The 22,808-nt window shown below is 30.4% G+C and overlaps 2 protein-coding genes and 1 long non-coding RNA gene across 15 annotated transcripts in view; 1 reads left to right on the top strand and 2 right to left on the bottom strand.

Annotated features, from left to right (window-relative positions):
• LOC127698610 (mitochondrial import inner membrane translocase subunit TIM50-C-like) overlaps positions 1–22,808 on the bottom strand; it is a 323,025-nt gene that overhangs the window by 213,180 nt on the left and 87,037 nt on the right. The window lies entirely within an intron of this gene.
• LOC127698629 (uncharacterized) overlaps positions 1–22,808 on the top strand; it is a 134,975-nt gene that overhangs the window by 73,917 nt on the left and 38,250 nt on the right. For 5 of the 7 annotated variants that reach the window (XR_007980918.1, XR_007980916.1, XR_007980914.1 and 2 more), the window contains 5 exons: positions 3,739–3,848; positions 6,429–6,480; positions 11,766–11,883; positions 13,475–13,552; positions 15,636–15,744. This is a non-coding gene — a long non-coding RNA (uncharacterized LOC127698629). Of the gene's footprint in view, positions 1–1,097; positions 1,210–3,738; positions 3,849–6,428; positions 6,481–11,765; positions 11,884–13,474; positions 13,553–15,635; positions 15,745–22,808 lie in introns of all 7 variants that reach the window. The other 2 variants (XR_007980913.1, XR_007980917.1) reach the window with 2 other exon arrangements.
• LOC127698602 (delta-like protein D) overlaps positions 1–22,808 on the bottom strand; it is an 84,149-nt gene that overhangs the window by 60,202 nt on the left and 1,139 nt on the right. The window contains exon 1 of one of the 2 annotated variants that reach the window (XM_052202138.1): positions 5,831–6,171. The exons of the other annotated variant lie outside the window; for it this stretch is intronic. The gene's annotated coding sequence lies outside the window, so the exon portion shown is untranslated. Of the gene's footprint in view, positions 1–5,830; positions 6,172–22,808 lie in introns of those variants that run through there. 2 annotated transcript variants of the gene reach the window in all.

Below are 22,808 nucleotides of genomic sequence, written 5' to 3'. Positions count from 1 at the left end.
GTATGTATTTAAATAAGATTGTGCTAGGTAAAATTTACAGTTGTAGGGGTTGTGCGATTTTGAAAATTGAAAAACCAGCAAAATTGTGCTGTGTTGCATTGATTTTCAGATGAATTGAATGAAATTCTGTAGAGTTTTTACTATAGGCAAAATTTTTTGAACTTAAAAAAACCTTTTGAAGTGGGTAAAATTGGCACTGTAAGCATGTCTCAGTGAATTTGATTGAGAATTATACTAAACCTTAACAGTTTTCAATAGTGCTTAAAAACCTGCAGTTTTATTTTTTAATTTTTTAGATGTTGTACCTTGAAAAAATTTAGGAATTTTTAAGGAGTTCAGTTTGTACAACTGATATTTTTGCAGTTTCAGTTGGTTCATATCTGTTTGAGCATTATTCAGCAGTTGTTTTTAAACATCTGTTATTGAATGTCATTGCACACCTCCCAACTGTTAAAGAAGTGTGTCAACTTTTTTTATCAAATGTACATGTCATGTAAGTTGTAGAAATAAAAACAAGAGTTGCTTATCCCAAACATCTCTGAAATAGCAAAAGAAGCCTTTAACAGGTTGAAACCTCGTGGGAAAGATAAAATTTAATTACTATCTGTTGGAATGGTTGGCTTATCAGATAAAATCCTATCAAAGTGCTATTACTGACCAGTGTCAATCTGATAGAGACTGCAGACAAAATTGCCTTACAGATGTTTAAAGATAACTGAATACAACTACTGAATTTTAATGTTGAAAGATCAAAACTGTGATGCTGCGAAGAAAATAAGCAAGGTTCCAAAAACTGTACATTATTATAGTTTACATGTCAGAAAATCATGAAGATTTCCGATATCTTTGGCTCGCTTCATAGTGCGTAAAATACAATCACAGAAATAAGAGAAATCTTGGTGCGTAGCCGAGTTATGTAACTTATTGATATAACAGTGTCTTATCTGCATACTATGACAAGAATGCATGTCATACAAGTGTGGCATAGATAAGGCAAGGGCATTAACCCATACATCACAAGTAGGTATTGTTGTTTTCCATGTTTATAAACAATGTATGGCTACTCCTCCTAACTCATAACATTGTTTATACTTCAGATGGTAAAATAAAGGAGAGGCTCCTCAGAGAACTATTACAAAAGTTGTTTACTGCAGAAGAAAATGTTGCATTTGATCTATCCCTAAGAATTTGGCCTGGCAAAGCTGCTTAGTGAGTTATATATGAAATGTGCAACTTGAACAATATTGTTATATTGCTGAAGGCAGGACAATATAAAAATAAGGAGATGAGGTATGATTACCAATGAGCCAACTATTCAGCTAAGTTCAAATAAAGTGTATGTAAGCAATTATAGGCAACTGTACGGCCTTCAACAATGAGAAAAACCCATACCGTAAGACACTTAATGTACATTTCTTGAAACTTGCATAGTGCTTTCTTTGATATAATGAAACTGTGGTAGTTTCAAAAATCCTTACTGCCTTAAAGTGTTTGTGATTGAACAATAAATTTCGAGATGAACTCAATCTGTCATACAGTTTTTCCATCAATGTTTAGTTTTACTTATTACATTATTATTTTATAATGATATAACAGCGGAATAAGGACATCTTGATTAATGTAGGGTCTTTCTCATTATGCTTGGCTTGATTTTCTAAATAAAGAAAGGTCAAGGTGAATTAGAATGCAAATAGGTTAATGGTACTACATGTATTAACAAGTAAAAATAACCCTTTTCAAAACAAAGATAAAACAAAGCAGAAAAAATTATTCCAAGTTGTAAACTGCACTTTGAGAGAGAGATATGCCCTATGTACTATCTTTGTTAAACATTATTAAAAAATAAAAACTGAAAAATATTATCATACGACCTAGGCAAACAGTATAACATTGAGAGCATGAACATTTTTTATCTATGAGGAATGCTACGAATATTATTTTGTTTCTGGGGTGCATTCTGATAAACCCATATCTAATGCCAAGTTTCAAGCCTATATGTTTGTTTTTGATACAAATTTTATATCATCATCAAATACAAAATTTTGCACTAAGCTTCTTAATTATAAGGGCAAAAACATTAAACTCATTATACCTGTATGCCACACAGTTTATGGTGTATAATGTTACAAGCAATTTGTTCTGTCCATCTGTTCTTGATTTCTGATTTACTATAAGAATCTAAACCTTGGTAAAGATCAGGGGCATAGTTTACAAGAAAATAAGGTTTTGTCTATTATAATTTCATCAATGACACAGACAATTTTTCTCAATGGTCATAGGAAGAAATATATTAGCAGCTTTCATTTCATCATAGTGGGTGTAACTCTATTTAAGAAGTACTTTACTTTTGCTATTTTTTGCTATTATTACAAAAATCAAGTTAAATGATGCTCTTAATGACTGTATTAATAATTGATTACATATCATCATTTGACCTACAAGTATGCAGTAACTAAGACTTGATAAAAGTGAAGTGCCTGATTAGTACCAAGTACCTTTATAAAAAATTGAAAGTTTTTTTTTAATAAAAAAAAAAGAATCTGATATGAACTCTCTTCTTGAATTTTAGTTTTAAGACTACAATTTTGAATGTAAAAGATGGTTTCAGTTTCATTAGACAACTCAACTTCATTGATACCATATTGATTTGAATGCCTGGTCAGTGAATGGAGATTTTAATTTGTTATTACAATTTATGTGTGTCACAAAAAATTACTGTATTTTTGATGTATTATAATCTCTTATACAATATTGTGTAAGATAAATCATTATGGAAGATCTTGCTAAACGAAAGGAGTATAGAAAGGTAGATCCCCTAACCTGTTACCAAATCTGTTGAGAAGGGTTGGTTTAAACACTTTTAACAAAATTTCAATCAAACTATGGCACAATCTGATAAGAACCCCCTTCCCATCCCCATCCCCTCCTAATTAGACTTTAGTATCTGCTATTGCTATATTGGTATGTTATCTTAAAAGCTTATCAGTCAATGAATTTTGATACAATATTTGCTATTTTTAACCTTGACTTTTTTGTAGAACAAAAAATCAAGGTGCACTCTATTCACACTAATTAGTGAAAAAAGTGCAAAGGTACTGACTCAAATGTTGATAAGAAAAAGAATGGAGTTGAACTCCTTTTATAAGTACATATATTTTGAGATCAATGTATTTCAAACAACTATTTTGCTTCTACTATAAGTTACTACAAGTAGCATTAAACACATTGATCAGTCAGTTGGCTGATAAATCTAGTTTCTACTAAAATCAATGTGCTGTCGATTTTTGTATTGAAACACCTTGTTCCCATTTATCTTTGACAAAACATAATCTTTTTTTATTGTAAAAGCTGCCAAATTTTAACACAAAGATCTGGAGAAAACATCACTTTTGATTGTTTTAGTAGTTGGTATCAGGATGAGGAATAATTACTTAATTATTGTTGACTTACACGTGTAAACAACTAATTACACATATTTACTTTGTGGAATTTACACTTTTTTTTCTGGAACAGTGTGTACTGAAAGCATGATTTTTCTGGGTATGATTCAACTATATTATAAATGGAAAATGGATTGTTATTTATACATAAAAATTGGTAGATGGTCAAAATTAGATGACATGCATTTCTATCCTCTGCTACATTTGCTGAGTAACTGAAATTTTTGTTCGTAATCTTAAACCTCATCTGTAAAATGAACATAGATTTAGTAAAATTGTTTTTATCTGCTTTTTTCAGACAGAATTTTACTGGAGGTTACAGTCCTATTAATACTGTCTATGTCCAATTATATTTCATGAAGTTAAGTATCGCTTCTTGAAGTAAGATTGTATGCTGACCAATAATTAGTAAGTTATCTTTAGATTTTCATTTGCTTGTAGTTATATTAAACTAAAACATCACAAGTGCTTGCAGTTCTATTAAACTAAAACATCACAAGTATTTGCAGTTCTATTAGACTAGAAAATCACCAGTAACATTAAATAACCTGGTTTATTTCATAAGGGACTATTTTGAATAAAAAGATATTTTGTACTGCACATAATGTCAACCAAAACCTTAGAAAAAAATTGATATTTCACATCTTTCTTCCAAAGTGTTGAGGGGTCTCAGTGGCCGAGTGGTATTAGTAGTCAAACTACTGTATCAGTAACCTGTCAACACCGAGGATGTGAGTTCGAATCCTTCACGTGGCCGAGTGGTTTAGGAAGTCGAACTACTGTATCACTAGCCTGTCAACACTGAGGTTGTGAGTTCAAATCCCTCACGTGGCAATCTTAATTGACTAGGATTGTCAGTTTTCCTACCAAAGGGTAGGTGGTTCTCTCTGGGCATTCCAGCTTCCTCCACCAATGAACACTGACCGCCATGAAATAGCACAGTAGTGCTGAAAGTGGTGTTAAACACCAATGAATCAGTCAATCAATCCTAAGTTTTGTATCAATTTTCCTTCCCAGTATGCATCACTGATGAAATGTCCACTGGATTTTTTTTTATGTATTGTTGGGTTGTTGTCTCATTAAAGTTTATCTTACATCTCTTTTTATTCAAACATTATCAGGAGTTTGTAAGTCAGGAGCCTGTAATTCAGTAGTTGTCATTTGTTGAAGTATATCATATTTTTTGTTTGTTTATTGATTTGTACATAAATCAGGCCATTGGTTTTCCACATTTAAATTGTTTTCCACATTTAAATTGTTTTACATTTATCATTTGGGGGCCAATATAGCTTGGTTTGTGGAATGGTTTTTGCTCATTGTTGAAGGCTGTACAGTGACCTATAAGAAATATCTTCTACGTCATTTGGTCTCTGGTAGAGAGTTGTCTCATTTGTAAACACACTGCGCTTCTTATTTTTGTAATGTTTTGTATGGATTACTGAAATCTATTGTTGTGTGTACTAATCATTCTAATAAACCTAAAAAAAAATGGAAAAGATGTTAAGTATACAGCAGTGATACAGCAACCAAACAAAACCATTAAACCAACAAGATATATAGAGGGTGACAACATGATCTTAAATGATAGACAAATGAATTTACTATAACATGACAAGCTTAATCAATCATGTATCTCATCTAAACTAGGGACTAAGTATTTGACTTATAGCATGCACAACTTGAGGGGGGATACAAAAGTTTTATGAGTGCTCAGCCCTCTTTCTTATAACTCTATCAGAGCAATATGATAAGACACATTGGACTGTTGTTTTTACCTTTGGTTTCTTTTTTCATAGAGTACTTCGTTTTGTTGGACTAGTACTTCTATGTTATAAACTTGAGTGAAACTTTATGAAAAGACAATTTAAAAATTTCATTAATCCAGTATACCTAAATACAACTGTGTCTCATATTATACTAAGCAAAATGTGATCAACTGCCTAATTGTCATTTGCATCTTTAAATACATTACTGTATCTAATCAAACAAGTTTTTTACAAAGCTTATAATTACAATGATTTACCCATCTTGAAAATTTGAAACAAATGTGTTTTAATACCAGTTCATAAATAAAAATAAACAGCAACACACTTTCTGTTCTGAAATGTCCTTAACAAAAACTAAATAACAGACATATAATTGATTAACCTTCATTTGATGAGCAGACTTTAGCCAAAATTTTCTCATAAAGTTGTCCACAAAAAAGATCTAAAGTAGTACACTAATTAACTAAAGTTGTAACAAGTCTAATGAATTAAGGACAAGTTGAGGCCACTCTGTATGAAGCCTTTATACATTGATACCTTAACTTCAATGTTATCTATAAAAACAAACAACATTATTGGTAAATAAAGATAATTAAAGTCTACAAGAATTAATCTCAGACTCACCTGTACATCTAAATGTAAACAAATTGTTTGACTTAAGATTCCATGTTATAAAATCCCTGCAAACTTTGTCCTGTGAGAGGCACTGGGCATGGATCCAGAGAATGTCTTAACTTCCCTACCAGATGTCTTACTACAGCTTGTTTAACAGAACTTGTTGCTTTTTATGTTTCATTCATCTGATTTATAATTTAATCCGCTTGAAAGAATTTCATTATGCTTTTACAGATTTCCCATTATAATTTGTTTATGTTTTCTATGACAAATCATCTGTACCTCACTTTCTTGTTATATAAATTTTTTGTTATGATACAGAATCGTTGTTGAAGCCATTCCAACAACTTCTTGATAAATGTTTGCTTTTTCTAGTTTTGATATCTGTCCAGATTTAATAACTTAGAGTTCCTTCCAATTAGTGACGTTACTAGTACAATTAATGAGAAATTATCATATTTCATGCACTTTTTAAGATGACAGTCATGAAGAGGATTTTGTAAGTTATATTTATTTTTTTTAGCTTTTGTGATGGATGTAACATTTCAGATTTTCAAAAAAAAAATTTTTTTAAATGTTTTTACTCTTTACACCTTTTGTTTTGTAGAATTTTACGATAGAGAAAACCTTCAAAGTTGGGCTTATATTGAAGATGGCAGGTATATTAAAATAAACAGTCACTTAACTCTTAACATCTTGACATGGAAACTTAAGTGCTTTGCATCTAATGCGACTTCTGTTGACAAAAAACAGATATGATCTTACTACAACAGAATGCAATTCAGATGTAAAAACTTCCTCTTACTTCTTCCTGCCGTTTACTTCTTGTTTCCATAGAAACAGGTGTAAACAAAATGAATTGCCCCTATATCAATTTTGGGCGTAACTATTATCATGATATAAAAGTAATAGCCCCTATGTTATTAAATAAATGTCAAGACCAGATATTCATACCTTTATCAGGGTTTTGTACACTCAAAATGATTGAACAATCAATCAGCGGTAAAAAATTAGTTACGGAGATTTCCTGAATGTGAAGGATGTGATATGATATTGACCTCGTAATTTATTGCGATGAACAGGATAATATATATTTTGCTTGCCAATTCCCATCTGTATTTTATGATAGAGAAAACACATGAACTTAATGTGCTAATTGCCTAATTAACATAATTGATGTATAATTATATTGCATAATTTATAGATAGGTATTTTGGATTGTATTGTTTCCTTCCTCAATACGCATCAAAGGGAAATAACTCCTGTTTTGTTCTTATTTTGCCAATATGTAATAGGCTGCCTCAGCACTGCTGTTGGAATGTTACATGTATTTTTATTTTTGGATAATTCATGCATTTTTGCTGTGATTTATCACTAGATGCTGTGTGCTGTGACATATGCAATATGCAATTTTGTGTCATTGAAGCAGTGGGGCAAAATAAGTGCCAGATTTTGAGTAAAACCCTTATTTTGTCTCATTTGATAGATTTTTGTGCTAGTGGATGTTTTATTAATATTTGGTTTTTTTTTCTTGATGATTATTTTCATTAGTTCTTATACAGTTAGTCTTAATACAGATTTATTTCTGAAGTGACAGATTGACAGAGAGGATATTTTTTATTGGCTTTGAAAAAAACGGGAATGGATAGGGAACTTTTATTACAATTCTAATTTGCCAAGTCTGCCACAGTAAGAAAAGTAGTATGAACACAGAACAAGGAATAAGTTGTTTGAGGTGGCTTGTATTAGAGTCTTTAAAATAACCCCAATTTTTAGAGATTGTGAATAGACCCTTATCTCACATTAATATTTTATAACTTTGAGTAGCTTTTTTCTAACTGAATTTTGCCCTAATCAAGTTCAAATAAGTATAGGCTACCAGGGTACATGGAGTTGGCCTCAAACAAGTCAAATTAATAGAAAGGTACACAAAGTCAACATTTTCAACACAATGTCAATTCCAGGTCAGGTTTGCTGATTATGCTATTTTGTATAGGTGCAGATTATTTATTAAAAAAAAAGGGTGAAGTTTGCAGACAGAATTTCCCAAATGTTCCAAAGTTTTGAGGACTTAATTGACAATAAAAAACAAAATTATGAAAATAATACAAAAATACAGAATTACTTGTGTTAGTGATGATGGACACTTTAGTCAAACGAAGCTATTTCAGGAATAAGTTATAGGCTATTACAACAAAATTTTGAGAGTCTAGGATGATGAGATAAAGAAATTTTCTCTATTCATTATTCGCACAAACCACAAAGATTTTGATCTGGACTTGTTTGTTATGTCTATAGTATTGTCTGATTTCTGGCTTATCTTGTCTGAGATGATTTCATACCTGACTAACTATCCTGTCAGGACAACTAAACCTGCCAGATACCTCATCCACTTCAAGCAGTCACTCCTTGCATAAAGTATTTAAAAAGTCATAAATATTCTATAACTATTTATAAACTACACTGATTTGCATGCAATCAGGAAGAAGAATAAGTTGAACTTAATTTAAGCTTAAGGTTAAAGTAATTCATTGCTTATTAACCTGATGCATGTGATTCTGATATTTTATTTGATTCAGCAGTTTTGTATCATTTTACTTCAACCTGTTTTGATGGTAATGTACAAGGTTAAATCCTGCAGCTTGCAATCTCAAAAGTGAAATTCAAGTTTTAATGTTTGAATTGTTTACACTAGTCATTTTGGGACCCTTTGTAGTTTGCTGTTCGTTGTGAGCCAAGAGTGAAGGCCATACTTTGACCTATAATTGTTTACTCTTTATACATTGTGACTTGGATGGAGAGTTGTCTCATTGGCACTCATACCACATCTTCTTATTTATATTGTAGGGTTGTAAGTATGCTTTATTTTTTCACTTTGCACTTTGATAACTTTACGGTGGTTCTCTACAGTGGTTGCTTAAAATTTCTGACCAGTTGAACAGTTTGATTTGATAAAACAAATTGCAATTGGATCGGAATTTTGAACGAATTGCGATTGGTGGAGAGAGAACCACTTATAATCAAGTCGCAGTAACTTATTTAGAAATTGCTTATTTCTCCTTTAATTATTGTAGAGACAAATGTGTGATTTCTTATAGTCAAGGAGTTGTGTCATTATGAATAATACAACCAAAAAAATGACAACTTATATTAATCTTACAAGTGAAATTACTTTTAGTATACCTTTAGTTTTAACAATAAGATGTTATGTGAAAAGAGTCACTATAAGCTTTGTACAAAAAAAAAAAAATGTAATGAAAATCTAGAAAAAGATATCCATGCAAGGTCATTTGATTTTTGCATTCAAATATTTTTGACAGACCAGAGTGCTTCAAAGAAAAACTGGTAAATCCTTTAACTTAGTAAAGTAGAGAAAAGTTTTAAGTATCAGCTGGCTCACTTTTTTACTATTCTAGGCTTACATTTTTCTTGAAGACTTGAGATATACTTAAAATCATCTAAAATGAAGTCATAATGTGCTTGAATTTGAGAGCACTGATAAGGTAACAGATTGTGTTTACTATATTGCACCTGTCATACTACAAGTCCATATTTCATCTACACATATCCTACTGTTTGATACATAACATTTTGAATGATAATTGCATGTTTATCATTCAAATATTCCAATCAGTGCAAGTTATTCACTTTAAATCTTAAGTCAGTAATGTGAAATTTATATCTTTAACAAATTTTTATCATTAAATTTTAATGACTGAATAGTTTGGATGATTTTTATCCAGAAAATGCATTGGTTTCTTTATCAAACAAAATCCAAAACAAAATTCTTGGCTAGTGAAATTGTTATTACGTAAATTGCAACACTGAATTTCAAAAATTACATATTTCACTTTTAAAGACATTATCACTCAGTTCAGAATACATTTCTGCAGTATTTTGGTATCATAAATGCAAATTTAATATTTGCAAATCAATTTGAAAAGTATACATGTAATCATATATGAAGTCTATACCTGTCAACTTCCATACACTGATTCTGGGAGAAGGTGGTCACTGCAGTTAAAAAAAATCAGAGATTAGTCTTTTAAAAATCATGTTATACTGTTAAAGTGCCACTGAATTGGACCAGTTTTCCTGACTGTCACTTTTACTTGATTGAGTCAAAGTGGATACTTTTTCACAGCCATTTATTTTGGTGATATTCTAAAAAAAATGTATGTGTTAAAAAGAATGCATGAGTGAGATATACTTAAAGCACTCTCAGAGTACTTTTTAAACTGCTGATTTAGAAATCATGCTGTCAAAAACTCTAATATCGTCAACTGTACTCATGTCATCCACTCCATCATATCTCTTCTTTTTAAAGTTATATACTGGTATTACTTGAGGCAACATACTTGTTTGATTGGAAATACATGTATATTGTTAACCAGGAGGCAACAGACATGCTATGGTCTATTTTCAATGCTTCTATTAAATGTGTATTAGATTATGATTTGATGTTTGATGAAATTGATTTTTTATAAAGATATGAGAATTTTATCTGAAGAATTCTGTACCTTGACAAGGTTTTGATATGATTTTCTCCAAACAGCATAACTTTGACAGGAGTCTGACTGTGAAATCAATAATGAAAGATTATCTTTATGACAATGATAAATTTGAGCAAACATTTATTTTTTTTAACTAAATTTTGTAATTTAACAGACAGATTCTATTTTGTCAACTTGATTTTTTCTGTAAATAATAGACATCATATTGGGTAGGCCGGAAAAATGAAAGAGACAAATGACAATTCAGCGGTAGTTTAAGATATCAAAGATGTACCGATACTGATACCAAGCTGTGATATTTTTTCAACGCCTTTGTAATTTTGTGGTTTGCTTTATCTTTAAGTTCAATGTGAGAAAATGTCTGAAGTATATTTTTACCTGAAGGGTTTTATGTGATGTTAGATTTTCCCATAGAAATAAGTTGTAGGTAATGCCAATGAGAGTGAATAGCATTATATAAAGTTCTTATTCTCTTTTGTCATTTTAAATATGACTGACATTGTACACCCAAATCATTTGAAAATTTGCTAGTGAAGAGGTACAGGAAATTTGGTAAATGATATGAATCTTCAAAATTTGATATATTGCGAAATTGATTCTTGAACTCTTTTAAACTGTGACTTGATCTTGTAGTGAAGTTCAAGCTTTTGTTCCATAATGAAGACCTCAGTGTGACTTGGAAATGAAAAATAGTTATAAAAGTACCATTCCTTTCATATAGGGATTTTGTGTCATGATTGAATACACAGTATGCCTTCTTTTCTGTTAATAAACATTTTTCTTTGTCCCTGCCGCTAGGAGAAAGGGGCATAAAGTTTTACCCTTGACCTTCCCTCTGTCCTTCCTTCTGGTTTTTTTTCTTTTTTGCACTAACTAATGTTTTCCTTTTCAAAATTTTATGAAACTCATACACAAGGCCAAGAACAAAAACACACAGACAGAGTTCATTTTGGCAGTAAGCCACTTACCATTCTAGAGTTATGCCCCTTTATACTTAAGATTTTTTTTTGTTTCCCTACACTTAAGTTTGCCTCATTCAAATTTTATGAAACTCATACACAATGCTAAGAACCACAACTTGCAGACAGAGTTACATAGTTAGAATTTGGACAATGAGTCACTTACCATTCTAGATTTATGCCCTTTATAACTTGGAAAATTGCAAATTTTTTTTTCGTTTCCACACACTACCGGTAACTTAAGTTTGCCTCATGCAAATTTTATGAAACTCATTCGTGTCCTCAGACACATTCTTCAAATATTTAAATATGCATAGAGAAGCTTTTAACAAACATTAAAATTTTGCAACAATCTTAATGTAATAGTATCTTAACACAAATTGTAATATATGATGTATTTATATTAATGAAGATCGTTATGTAATAGATTACCATATATTAAAAAATAACATTTGTGTGAATTTATTTCAGATAAAGTATAAAGATTAGCTGCTGGGACACAGGGTGAAGTTTGACCAACATTAAGGCACCTGATGAGCACAGAGATAAAATTGTAGACATTTCAAACATAAAAAGTTTGAGAACTGAGGTAATCATGAAGAATTAGATACCATTTTATCAAAATAATCTTACAAAGATCTAAAGGAGGTGAAACTTAAGAATGGTTTGAGTTAGAATGCCCAGTATATGTTAAAATTTGAATGTTTTTACCTCTGATTCATTAGCTTTCAAGTACGTAAAGAAAACAGTAATAATGAAGGTGTATGGGTTGCTTTGACCTGCCTCAACACCTGCATATCAAAATTGTTAGCTGCATAAGTATGCATTTGCTTTCCCATGGTCTTGTTTATCAACATAAGGTGAGATATTTGCATAACTCAATTGATTCTTAATTTGTTGTTTATAAATGACTGCAGTAGTCTGCATAATTGAAGTTTAAAAATTCAATATAGTTGTGGCCATTAATATACATTTAGTGATTTAGAAACAAAAAGTTTGCAGTTTTTTGAAAAGGTCAATTTAAAAACTGCTTCTGCTTTTGTGTCACTTGCCATTTCCAGCCAAACCCTAAGGGTTGACTGGGGTATAAAATATGGTCCTCCTTGGACTTACCAGTCCAGCAGTATAACCTTTGTTAAAGAGGAGTGTCCATTTGGCTGTGTGGTGTGTATGAAGACTCGGCAATGTCCAGTCGGAATGGAGACGTTAAATATGATGCACAAGTGCACAAATGGTCTCTGAACATTAAAGAATCCTTGCAACAACTCTCTGATGGGTCTGTAGGTGTTGCAAGGCAAATTTCCTACATATCCTCATTTTCAAGTCTATTTCAGAATGTGCATAACTTATTTCCCACTGACTGTTAAACAAGCAGCAATTAAACAAACATTCCCAGCTATTTGAATTTGTCAAAATAGATAGTTTCATGAATTATATGGTGTCAGAAAAAATGGGAATGACTGCAGTTTGTCAAAAGTAAAGTCATGATTTTCCTTGTTGATTAGAAAAAAAAGGAGTTGACTACCAAATACAAAATTCAGTCACAACATTTTCAATCAAAATTACATGATATCGTGATTTAATAAGGCTGGTAGAGGTAGTTGTATTACACAAGTTAGCTAACAACAGGGGCATAGGTCCATAGGCTTCAAACTTCCACCTTTAAACACTTAATAAAAAGAAACCTGGAAAACCATGTGCAAAGGTTTTATTTTAAAATAAGTTTTAATTAACTTATCAAAATAAGACCGGGACCACTACCAGCATATTTTATCTTTAATTACCACAACAGAAAAAGGTATACAAGCATACCAACAATTGCTTTAAGCTTTTACAAACTAAACTAAAAAGACATATATTGAACCACCAAAATGCTTACCATGTTTTAATTTCAGCTATTGACACTGACGAGACAATTTTAAGTGCATTTGTACTCAAAAGATAGGCTATCTATTTCAATCAGCAAACATTTACTGATTAATTCCTTTCAAAAAGCTAATTTTCAAAATATATTTGTAAAAACTATGATATTAACTAGTGACAGAACAAATTTAAGCGTAATTGATGAGAAATCATTGTCATTAATAAAGCTAAGAGTCAACAACGTATCCTTATCTGCATATTATACAAGAACTTGATAAAACAGGATGTAATCAAGTAATGTTTTTGTTTAATTACAGTCGGGATGATGTAAGTTTCCATACAAACACTTTGTGAATTGAAAGCCCAGTAGAATATTGAACAGCTGCAGTGTCCAGGTAGGTTGAAGTTTGTTGCACCTCTAGTCAGGTGTGTTAACTTCCATCCAATAGATTCACAGTTTATATTGTAATATTGTCAAACTGATAGTTATACTATCATGGTTTTATCGATCAGGTGAAGAGGTTTCTTATTACAGGAGACTGAATTAATAAAATAATTGATAAAACCAAAAACTTATGAAACATGTAGCTCATTTCAAGTATACAATGCTGTCAGTATGAATAAAAGTAGATAATAGATATACTTCAATGAGACAGCAATCTAACAAATGCAACAGATATTTAGATGAAATACATTCAAACATTTTGGCTGACTATATAAGCTTCTTTGTGGTTTTATTGTACTTAACCTTGTATGATTACCTTTTATGAAGCTCTGCCACTGCATCGAGTTTAAAGCTCAATAAGATGAATCTTAAAAAGTTTTAGTTGTAAGCTGCAAAATGCTGTGAACTAAATTTCAAAATAATCACATAATTTCAGATCATCAGAAAAAAATTTGAGGGATTGTTGTCATGTTATTTGGATGTTTTTTTTGCAAGAGTTAATGCCCTTTTAGTACTTTATATGCTTCTTTACATAACAATTCATGTAACTCCACTGACAGTCTAGGTAGGTTGCCAGATAATGTTGATCATGATTTATTGCAATGTTTTAATTGAATCTTTTTAGCAGCAGTGAGACCTTTTGCAGTATACATATTTTAATAACCTTGTGACAGCAGAAACTTTATTATAGTTTTCTCTTTCGTTAGGATGTTTGATCATGATAAGTAGTTGGTCTTTAATTCTGTGATTTTTAGGGGTTTTGACCTTGGAATACATTTACTTAGCATTATGCCCTTAATATAAATGTGTACCTTTTAAAATCTATGTACTGTACCTGAATAATATAAAAATAAGAAAATGAATTATGATTGCCAATGAGACAACAATCCACCAATGTTTAAATGAAGTGGATGTAAGTCTTTCATGTTAATCAGATAACTGAAGTAAAAATACAATAGGAAACTGTATCTTTTTTTTTATAAAAATGCCTCAAATACCAAATTAAGGTTCAAGACCTGTCATTGTTTGATGTGAATATTTATTTCTGCCTAATGTGTAGATTCCAATCCAAGGGAGGTAATTACAGTTAAGAAGCCTCCTCTGCAGATAAGCCATCTATTGAAATACAACAATGTTATTGTATGAATTGCATAATAAATGAAGTAAATCTGTCACTTGAAACATATTTATATAATGGTGCTGTTTACATCTTTTCATTGATTTTAAAAGATTTATTGTCAATTTTTTTGAGTCGTTCAGTTTAAAAATTTGAACCTTTCAAAGTCAAAGTTGTATAAATGACAGGATTTGTTTTGCAAGCTTGTGTCATAATAGTATTTCTAGTAGGTCCCTAATGGTAATTAAATATTACATGTTTATAAATCTACTGATAAATTATCATTTTAAAAAGCATTGAATCACCACTATTGACAATAAAACAGCATTTTAAATTTCCACTTAAAGCAGATTTTGGAAGAAGAATGCATTGTGATCTATTTTCAACATTACTTGATCCTTTTAGCTTGCTGCTGCATACATAATGAGGACAGCTTTAATATAAATTGAATTTTTCATGAGAAATAAATTCTAGCAAGTGTTTTTTTACCTCATCGAAGATACTAATGAAAAATACTATCCTGAGGATTTGTATGAATAGAATTCTGATTAAATTCTACACATTTTAATTGTTAAGAATTGATGTCTTGTATTTGCAGTTGAATTTCATTACAAAAAAGATGTGTATTAAAGATTTTTACATCTAATATATTATCTTAACACATTATCAGAAGGAGAACTTATAAATTCAATGTAAACCAATATGCTAAAGATTTTTTTCTCACTGAAATCACAGTATAACCCCACTATGTTATATCTCTGGGCCTGTCTTTATTATTCCTGGGTTATGACTTGTCAAGAGAAGCAACAGTTGTTTTTACCATATTCAGTATCATTGGTTTGCTCTTGCTTCTAAGTGTTTTCCATTTGTAGACTCGGCAAATACATCAAATAAATTCAATGTCTTGACTTTTAAGGACCTAATGACTAAGTGGCGGATAATACGGCTTTGTGGCTTTGTGGCTTAAGAGTTGGAAAATATCTACCTGTGCAGATGACTTTTGCATACCATACCTAGGTTGTACAGTAGGTATTTTAGATTCATGCAGGTCATTTGTAAAAAAAATATATATATAAGGTATGCTCTGTCCATTGATACACAGAATTCAAAAATACCATAGAAATTACATTTATTTGATTAAAGTTCAACAGAACTATTATGATTTCTTGGTTAACTGTTCTCAAGGTACGATTGATACAAATTCAAAAATACCATTGAACCTGGTGAAATTGAGCTCTATAAAATAAATCTTTTTTTCAATAACAGACATTGGAAACTTGTTCAAGCTTTCTGTTGGGTCAATTCAGGAATGAAAATCTACATATTTTGTTTCTAAACAATTTGTATATGAGAAGACTTCTTCATTAAGTTCACCATAGTTTCCTCAATCCATCAAACTGAGTACCACGAGAAGTTTTAAGCGTAAATTTTGAAAGATTTTTAAAGAATTTTTAAAAAGGACCCATGGGTTTTCTGATAAAACATTTATCACCAATTCCTTCATCATAGGCGTAAATGATTTGATATATTGTCTTGTTTTAATTTTTGTAAATGTATACTAATGAATCCACCTCTTCTGTTGCAATCCTAATCAGTAAGTGAAGGTAATCAATATTTTCCAAAGTAATATATTATGATCATTTTGGTTTTACAACTAACATTTCAGTACTCATGTTCTAAAACTAGAGCATAAAAAGTTCTAAAACTAGAGCATAAAAAGTTCTAAAACCAGAGCATAAAAACTGATGATGTCATTCCACTGATTGGGATAGAAATCATTGTCTTTTCCCATTATAAAGTAATTATATTCTAGTCCATTTCTTTTCACTTCAAAGATCTAAAGTCATGCCATTAAATAGTTTCCCACAAAAAATCACATCAAAGGAAGTAGGTATTCAGGTAAAAAGTACAGGTGAGTAGAAGATATTAATTGACTGATAGTGATGGATTACATGGTTAAGTAGATAATGACCAATCATTGAATCCTCCCTATAATTGTCACTCGTATTGTTCCCGCTGATGACAATATAATACTGACAAAATGACATACAAGGCTGAGATTTGTCGCTAGTCCGTAATTTTTGGCTTATTTCAGAAGTGTGTTTGATGAAGTATAATTCGTATAGACAGAAAATCTATACTACAAAGAAGAAGGCTGGTCATTTAGTTTAAATGGATTAATATTTTTCGATGTCTCTTCTTTTTCTATTTGTTTGTTTTAGAATTAAGGTAGACACTTTTTGTACCTTTTTCTCAGGTAGTGTAGGTGAAAATATGTTCATTAGTTAGTAAAATTGGAATGTGATTGAAGAATTACAGGCCTAGATCTCTTATGATCAATTTGTCAAAAGTTTATCAAACGAAATACTGCACAGAAGGTGACAATCCTGGACACTATAGATTATGTAATCAAATTCTTCACAAAAAATTGACATATAAAAGTAAATATTTTATTCTTGAAGATGATTGTGTGACTTTCTTTGTATTTATGTTGTCGTATGGTATATTCTTGTCTGTGGTATCCAAGAATTTTTTTAAATTGTCGCATTGTTACTTGTGGATACAAGGCTTGAAGACTAAGGCAAAAGTTGTTTTTTCTACTTTAAGTGGATCTTTAAAAAAGAATTTGAAAAAAAGTAAAATGTAACTAGGTTGTGTGCTGAAATTTAGACTTTGTGGTATTCAGATATACTGTTGATTCAAAATTAAAATGGGAAGTATATAAGTCAGTATTTTCCACTGTTCAATAAATATAGATACTGACTGGCTGAGGTTCATGGTAGTTCTCTCTGATATACTATTGTATTAACCAGGCACACCATTAACGGATTAATTTATTAATTTTGGGGAGGGTAGTGGGAGGTTTATATCTTTTTGTCTAGCCCAAAGCTTAATCTAAGAATATATAGTGATGGCTAATCAGGAATAAGTGCCATATAGTAAAACAACTAAAATACTTTTAACTTGATTGATACAAACTTTATCATCCAAAAAAACATGATATCAACCTCAGCCAATGGCCTTGGTAGATGATACATTATACATGTACTCTTGAGTTAAAAAATCTTTGAAACCACTTCTTTATAAAAGTCATTTGTTAAGTATATCCAGTAGGAAATATCTTTGTTAAGCCTAACCTTAGGCATATTTGTAGATTAAAAAAGATGATGTTGATTCTGATAGAACTATAGAAATCAGATATGGTAGGAATATTCCGCTGAAGGTATCTACAAAAAAATACTACTATCCATTATTGCCCCCAATGGGATTACTTTTTGGTAGTAATATATTGTATCATGGAGAAATCTTTGTATTGATATCAGAGGTTTTTGAAGCTTACATTTCCATTACATAATTATGAATTTTCATCATTTAACCCTAGACAAAATGTATTTAAAATAATTTTCTCGATTACTCAAAATGGTCATCAAGGCTCATCCTGCATGGTCTTATGTTGGTTACAACACTTGGGTCTGTTGAATAATTTACTAAAAGTTCATGGGCACCTTTAGTTCAAATTATATGCTGTATAATTTGAAACTTAATATCATTTAAAAGTTAACATAACTTGAATTTTGAATTGTCTTTAAGACTGCTTATAATAAATATTTAATGATTTTTGTGAAAATTTGATAATATGTTCATTCATCATAGTGGGAATAAGATTACAAACTGAAATCAAACCTTTTATGTTCTGAATGAATTAATACTTTTAAAAAATGCTGACATGAAAAAAGAATTATATTTCAATCTTTCAGCATGTGAATATAATGCATTGTATATGATTGCTTCTGAATTATATATTAATGTATAGCAAGGTTAGTAAACGATATAGTATGATACAGTATGGTAAAAATGGATAGAATGTGAACCTATTTTTATCCTTTAAAAGGAGAGGGTACTTATCATTCAGTTTATATCCTTTAAAAGGAGAGGGTACTTATCATTCAGTTTATATCCTTTAAAAGGAGAGGGTACTTATCATTCAGTTTATATCCTTTAAAAAGGAGAGGGTACTTATCATTTAGTTTATATCCTTTAAAAAGGAGAGGGTACTTATCATTCAGTTTATATCTTTTAAAAAGGAGAGGGTACTTATCATTCAGTTTATATCTTTTAAAAAGGAGAGGGTACTTATCATTCAGTTTATATCCTTTAAAAAGGAGAGGGTACTTATCATTCAGTTTATATCCTTTAAAAAGGAGAGGGTACTTATCATTCAGTTTATATCCTTTAAAAAGGAGAGGGTACTTATCATTCAGTTTATATCCTTTAAAAAGGAGAGGGTACTTATCATTCAGTTTATATCTTTTAAAAAGGAGAGGGTACTTATCATTCAGTTTATATCCTTTAAAAAGGAGAGGGTACTTATCATTCAGTTTATATCTTTTAAAAAGGAGAGGGTACTTATCATTCAGTTTATATCCTTTAAAAAGGAGAGGGTACTTATCATTCAGTTTATATCTTTTAAAAAGGAGAGGGTACTTATCATTCAGTTTATATCCTTTAAAAAGGAGAGGGTACTTATCATTCAGTTTATATCCTTTAAAAAGGAGAGGGTACTTATCATTCAGTTTAATTTCCATCATGCATATTTGAAGAGTTGTCTCCTTACATATGAAACAGCTAATCATTTTAAAAAGAAATCTTTAGGATCGATATAAAAGTTATGTACATAAAAAGTTTCCTATGCAGTATAGTCTCCTGTTACAAGGTTCATAAAAACAAAATTGCTCCTAAGGATAATTTCTTTGTTATATATTAGTGATTCAACCCCTCACTTCTGTTATATGGCAACATTTACTTTGTTGAAAACATTTGCCATACGAATTGAGGACTACTGGTGTAATTGTATGAGAAAGGATAGAGGAAAACCATTTCAGAATTCAAGGGGCCAAAAAAGTGTCCCAATTCCTCTCCTTTGGCAATATAAAGAAAAAGGATATATTACAATGATACATTTATCAAGTAATCAAAATGTTATACTGGTAATTTTACAAATCAAAATACATATATTATCCAAAGGAAACTTGTCATATGAATAATATTATACCCTCAAAGTCTTCTTGTTATCTTATAAATATTTGATATTTATGTGGAAAATTTGATGACATTTCATTTATGGATTTCAAAAAATGAAACTGAAGATTGAAATCAAAATGAGGAAATATGGACAAAATTGTCAGAAGATTTCAAGTTCTGAATGATATAATAATCATCCTTCTATTATAATTTCTGAAGAATTATATGTCAATGTGTGGGCAATAATAACATTGTAAAAACAGATCTTTACCTTAAGAAAAAGAAGATTGACAAAAATGAAAGATTGAAATCAAAACACGGAAACAAGGACTAAATTGTCTGAAAATGTCAAGTTCTGAATGAAATCATAATCATCTATCTTGCTGTTTTTGTGAATTCTTTATTTCATTGTGTCTGCTTTTTTTTAATTCAAAGGAATAATTGAGAAGATTATGAAAGAAGTGACTTTAGAAAATGGAATGAAAGAGGGTGTTTGATTTAGGTGTGTTTTGGTTACACCAATTCTCAAATGATGGACAATACAGTTGAGTCATTATTGTTCCTTTGTTTCAGTCTTTAGGAGATTTTTGTCATATACTCTGTGTTCATTTAAATCTGATGGTACCAACATCATTTTCAATTAATTTGTAATAAAAGATTAATCCACATAGTGGTAAATGTCATCTGCTTTTGTTAAAGCAACTATAGAAAAATACTTAACATCATCAACCCTTAAATTTTATTTTATTTAATTATTTATATTGATTTGTATGATATCAGTTTTTTCTGAACTTAGATTTAATTTTACTGATCAAGAGAGAAAAAAAAAATTGTAAAGGGTTCTGTTGAACCAAGTGTATAACCAGTGATTGCTGCTGTCAGTTACCTGCGATAACTGCTGTCAGTAACCTAAGTCCATTTCTAAGTTAAATACAGAATTTAAAAAAAAAATCAAACTTTTTTCTATTGGTGTTATTTCTTAATCTTCTAGAAGCTTCTTTCCTTAACATTCACTGAAGGTTTGACAAAGTTATAGATGTCTAAAATACTTTAACTACAGACTGTATCTAAATTTTCATTTTAAAGTTCATTTATCAATAAAATACGGAAAAAATGGAAAATGATATTTTAAGATTTTTGCTCTAGATACTGTCTTTTAATCATAAAAAAGCTTCTGTCCAAGTTTCATTATTATCCATCAAGGTTTTTATTTATGTTTAAATAAAAAAACTTTAGTCACACACTGAACCTAAATGTTGCTGATGCAGACACTGCCGGAATGTAGAATCACTATATTTCTCTTTCGCTTCAATATGTTGCTGGCTTGACAAAAAATGGAAGTATTGATAACCAATAGGGGTAATATAGCCATACCAGGTGTTATTGAGTCAGGAACCTTTTCAGTGGTTATTTCTGTAGTTATAACTGTGTGATTTTGTCTTTAAGAATAGTTGGTGTTAATCATAAGCTTTTGGTAGTCTCTATTTGCATCTTGTCTCGATTTTGACAGTTAGAGTTTGAAATGGAATTGGTATAGAAATTTGTCTATTATTGAAGACCACATGTTGACCTTAATGTGTCTTTGTGGCTTGTTTGCTGGGTTGCATAATCATATTCTTATTCCCTTTATTTGCTTTATTTCATGTTAAGGTACAGTTCTAATAAAGTAGTATTATTTTAAAACTCAACCTCTCACCAGAGGTCATCTCTGTTGGGCATTACTAATCTGTAATGTGACAAAGAAAGAAATAGGAGTTTCAGCATTTCATGTCTAAAGAAACTGTCAGATTCACATTTTGCTTTATAACCATTTGATGACTTTGACCATTTTGAAAAATGTATTAAAAATATGAATTTTTGAAAAAATGTGTGATTCATGTGAAGTTTGATGATATCATTCATATTTTTCAAGAAAGAAAGTGTTGATGGAATTCAAAATGAGGAAATAAGATCAAAGTTGTCTAAAGATTTCAAGTTCTGTATGAAATAATAATCATTCTATTATAAATGATAAAGAAATTTATGTCAATGTGTGGGCAATATTTGAATTGATTTTACCATAAAATGATGATAATTTTTGACATATTCTGAATGAAACAATAATCATCTATTTTGCTGCTTTTGTGAAGACTTATATTTCGTTGTGACTTCATTTTGAATTAAAAAGAGTATTTGAGTTGATTAAAAAAGAACTTTCTGTTAAAAGGGAAATCACAAAAAATGTAAACAAAAAGGGTGTGTTTCATATATGTGCATTGAGTTACACCGATATTCTCAAAATATGGACAACACAATCGGGTTATTATTGTTCTTAAGATCAGAAAGATAATGTTTACCTGTATGACATGTATTTTATATACTGAAGTAATACCTTAATTTTGTTGGTACATGTACCAGTTTAGATGGACCAACAAAAAGTAGCTAATATTGATATTCTTTATTGTGGTCTTGTCATCTGCTCCTATAACAGCCATTATAAATAATTAATTTCACTGACTTAAATTTTGTAAATGTAAGGTTCATTTGCCTTAAAATAACAAAATATTTATGATTTTCAATTATAACCATACCATAAACTGCCTTCCACAAAGAATGACAATTGTTGCAACATGCCTGACGATAATGTTTTTTCATTGATTTTGTTTTAATTTCTATCAAATAAAATGTTGGTTCCATATACTCTATTACAGGAATATTATATTGCCTAAAAAGTGAGCTTAGCAGCACACAACATTTCTAAAGCAAACTCACCACTCAAGCTAAGCTATATGTACCATTATCGATTTTTAGAAATAACAATTTTAGAATACAAAACTTTCATTAGAATGTCTGGTTTTAAAGAATTTTCAATAATTTTCTCTACTTTTCTCTTAAACTTATTGCTCTACTAGCTCATTTAGTTTATAATGGCATTTGTATGATACTAATTGTGAAACTACGGCTTAATTACATGTAAGAAGATGTGGTATGAGTGCCAATGAGACAACTCTCCATCCAAGTCAAAATTTATAAAAGAAAACCATTATAGGTCAAAGTACGGTCTTCAACACGGAGCCTTGGCTCACAC

This window comes from Mytilus californianus, unplaced genomic scaffold (assembly GCF_021869535.1).
Source record: "Mytilus californianus isolate M0D057914Y unplaced genomic scaffold, xbMytCali1.0.p SCAF_4, whole genome shotgun sequence".
Taxonomy (NCBI): domain Eukaryota; kingdom Metazoa; phylum Mollusca; class Bivalvia; order Mytilida; family Mytilidae; genus Mytilus; species Mytilus californianus.
Note: the sequence above shows the minus strand (reverse complement) of the source record. Positions and strands in the feature narration are given on the sequence as shown.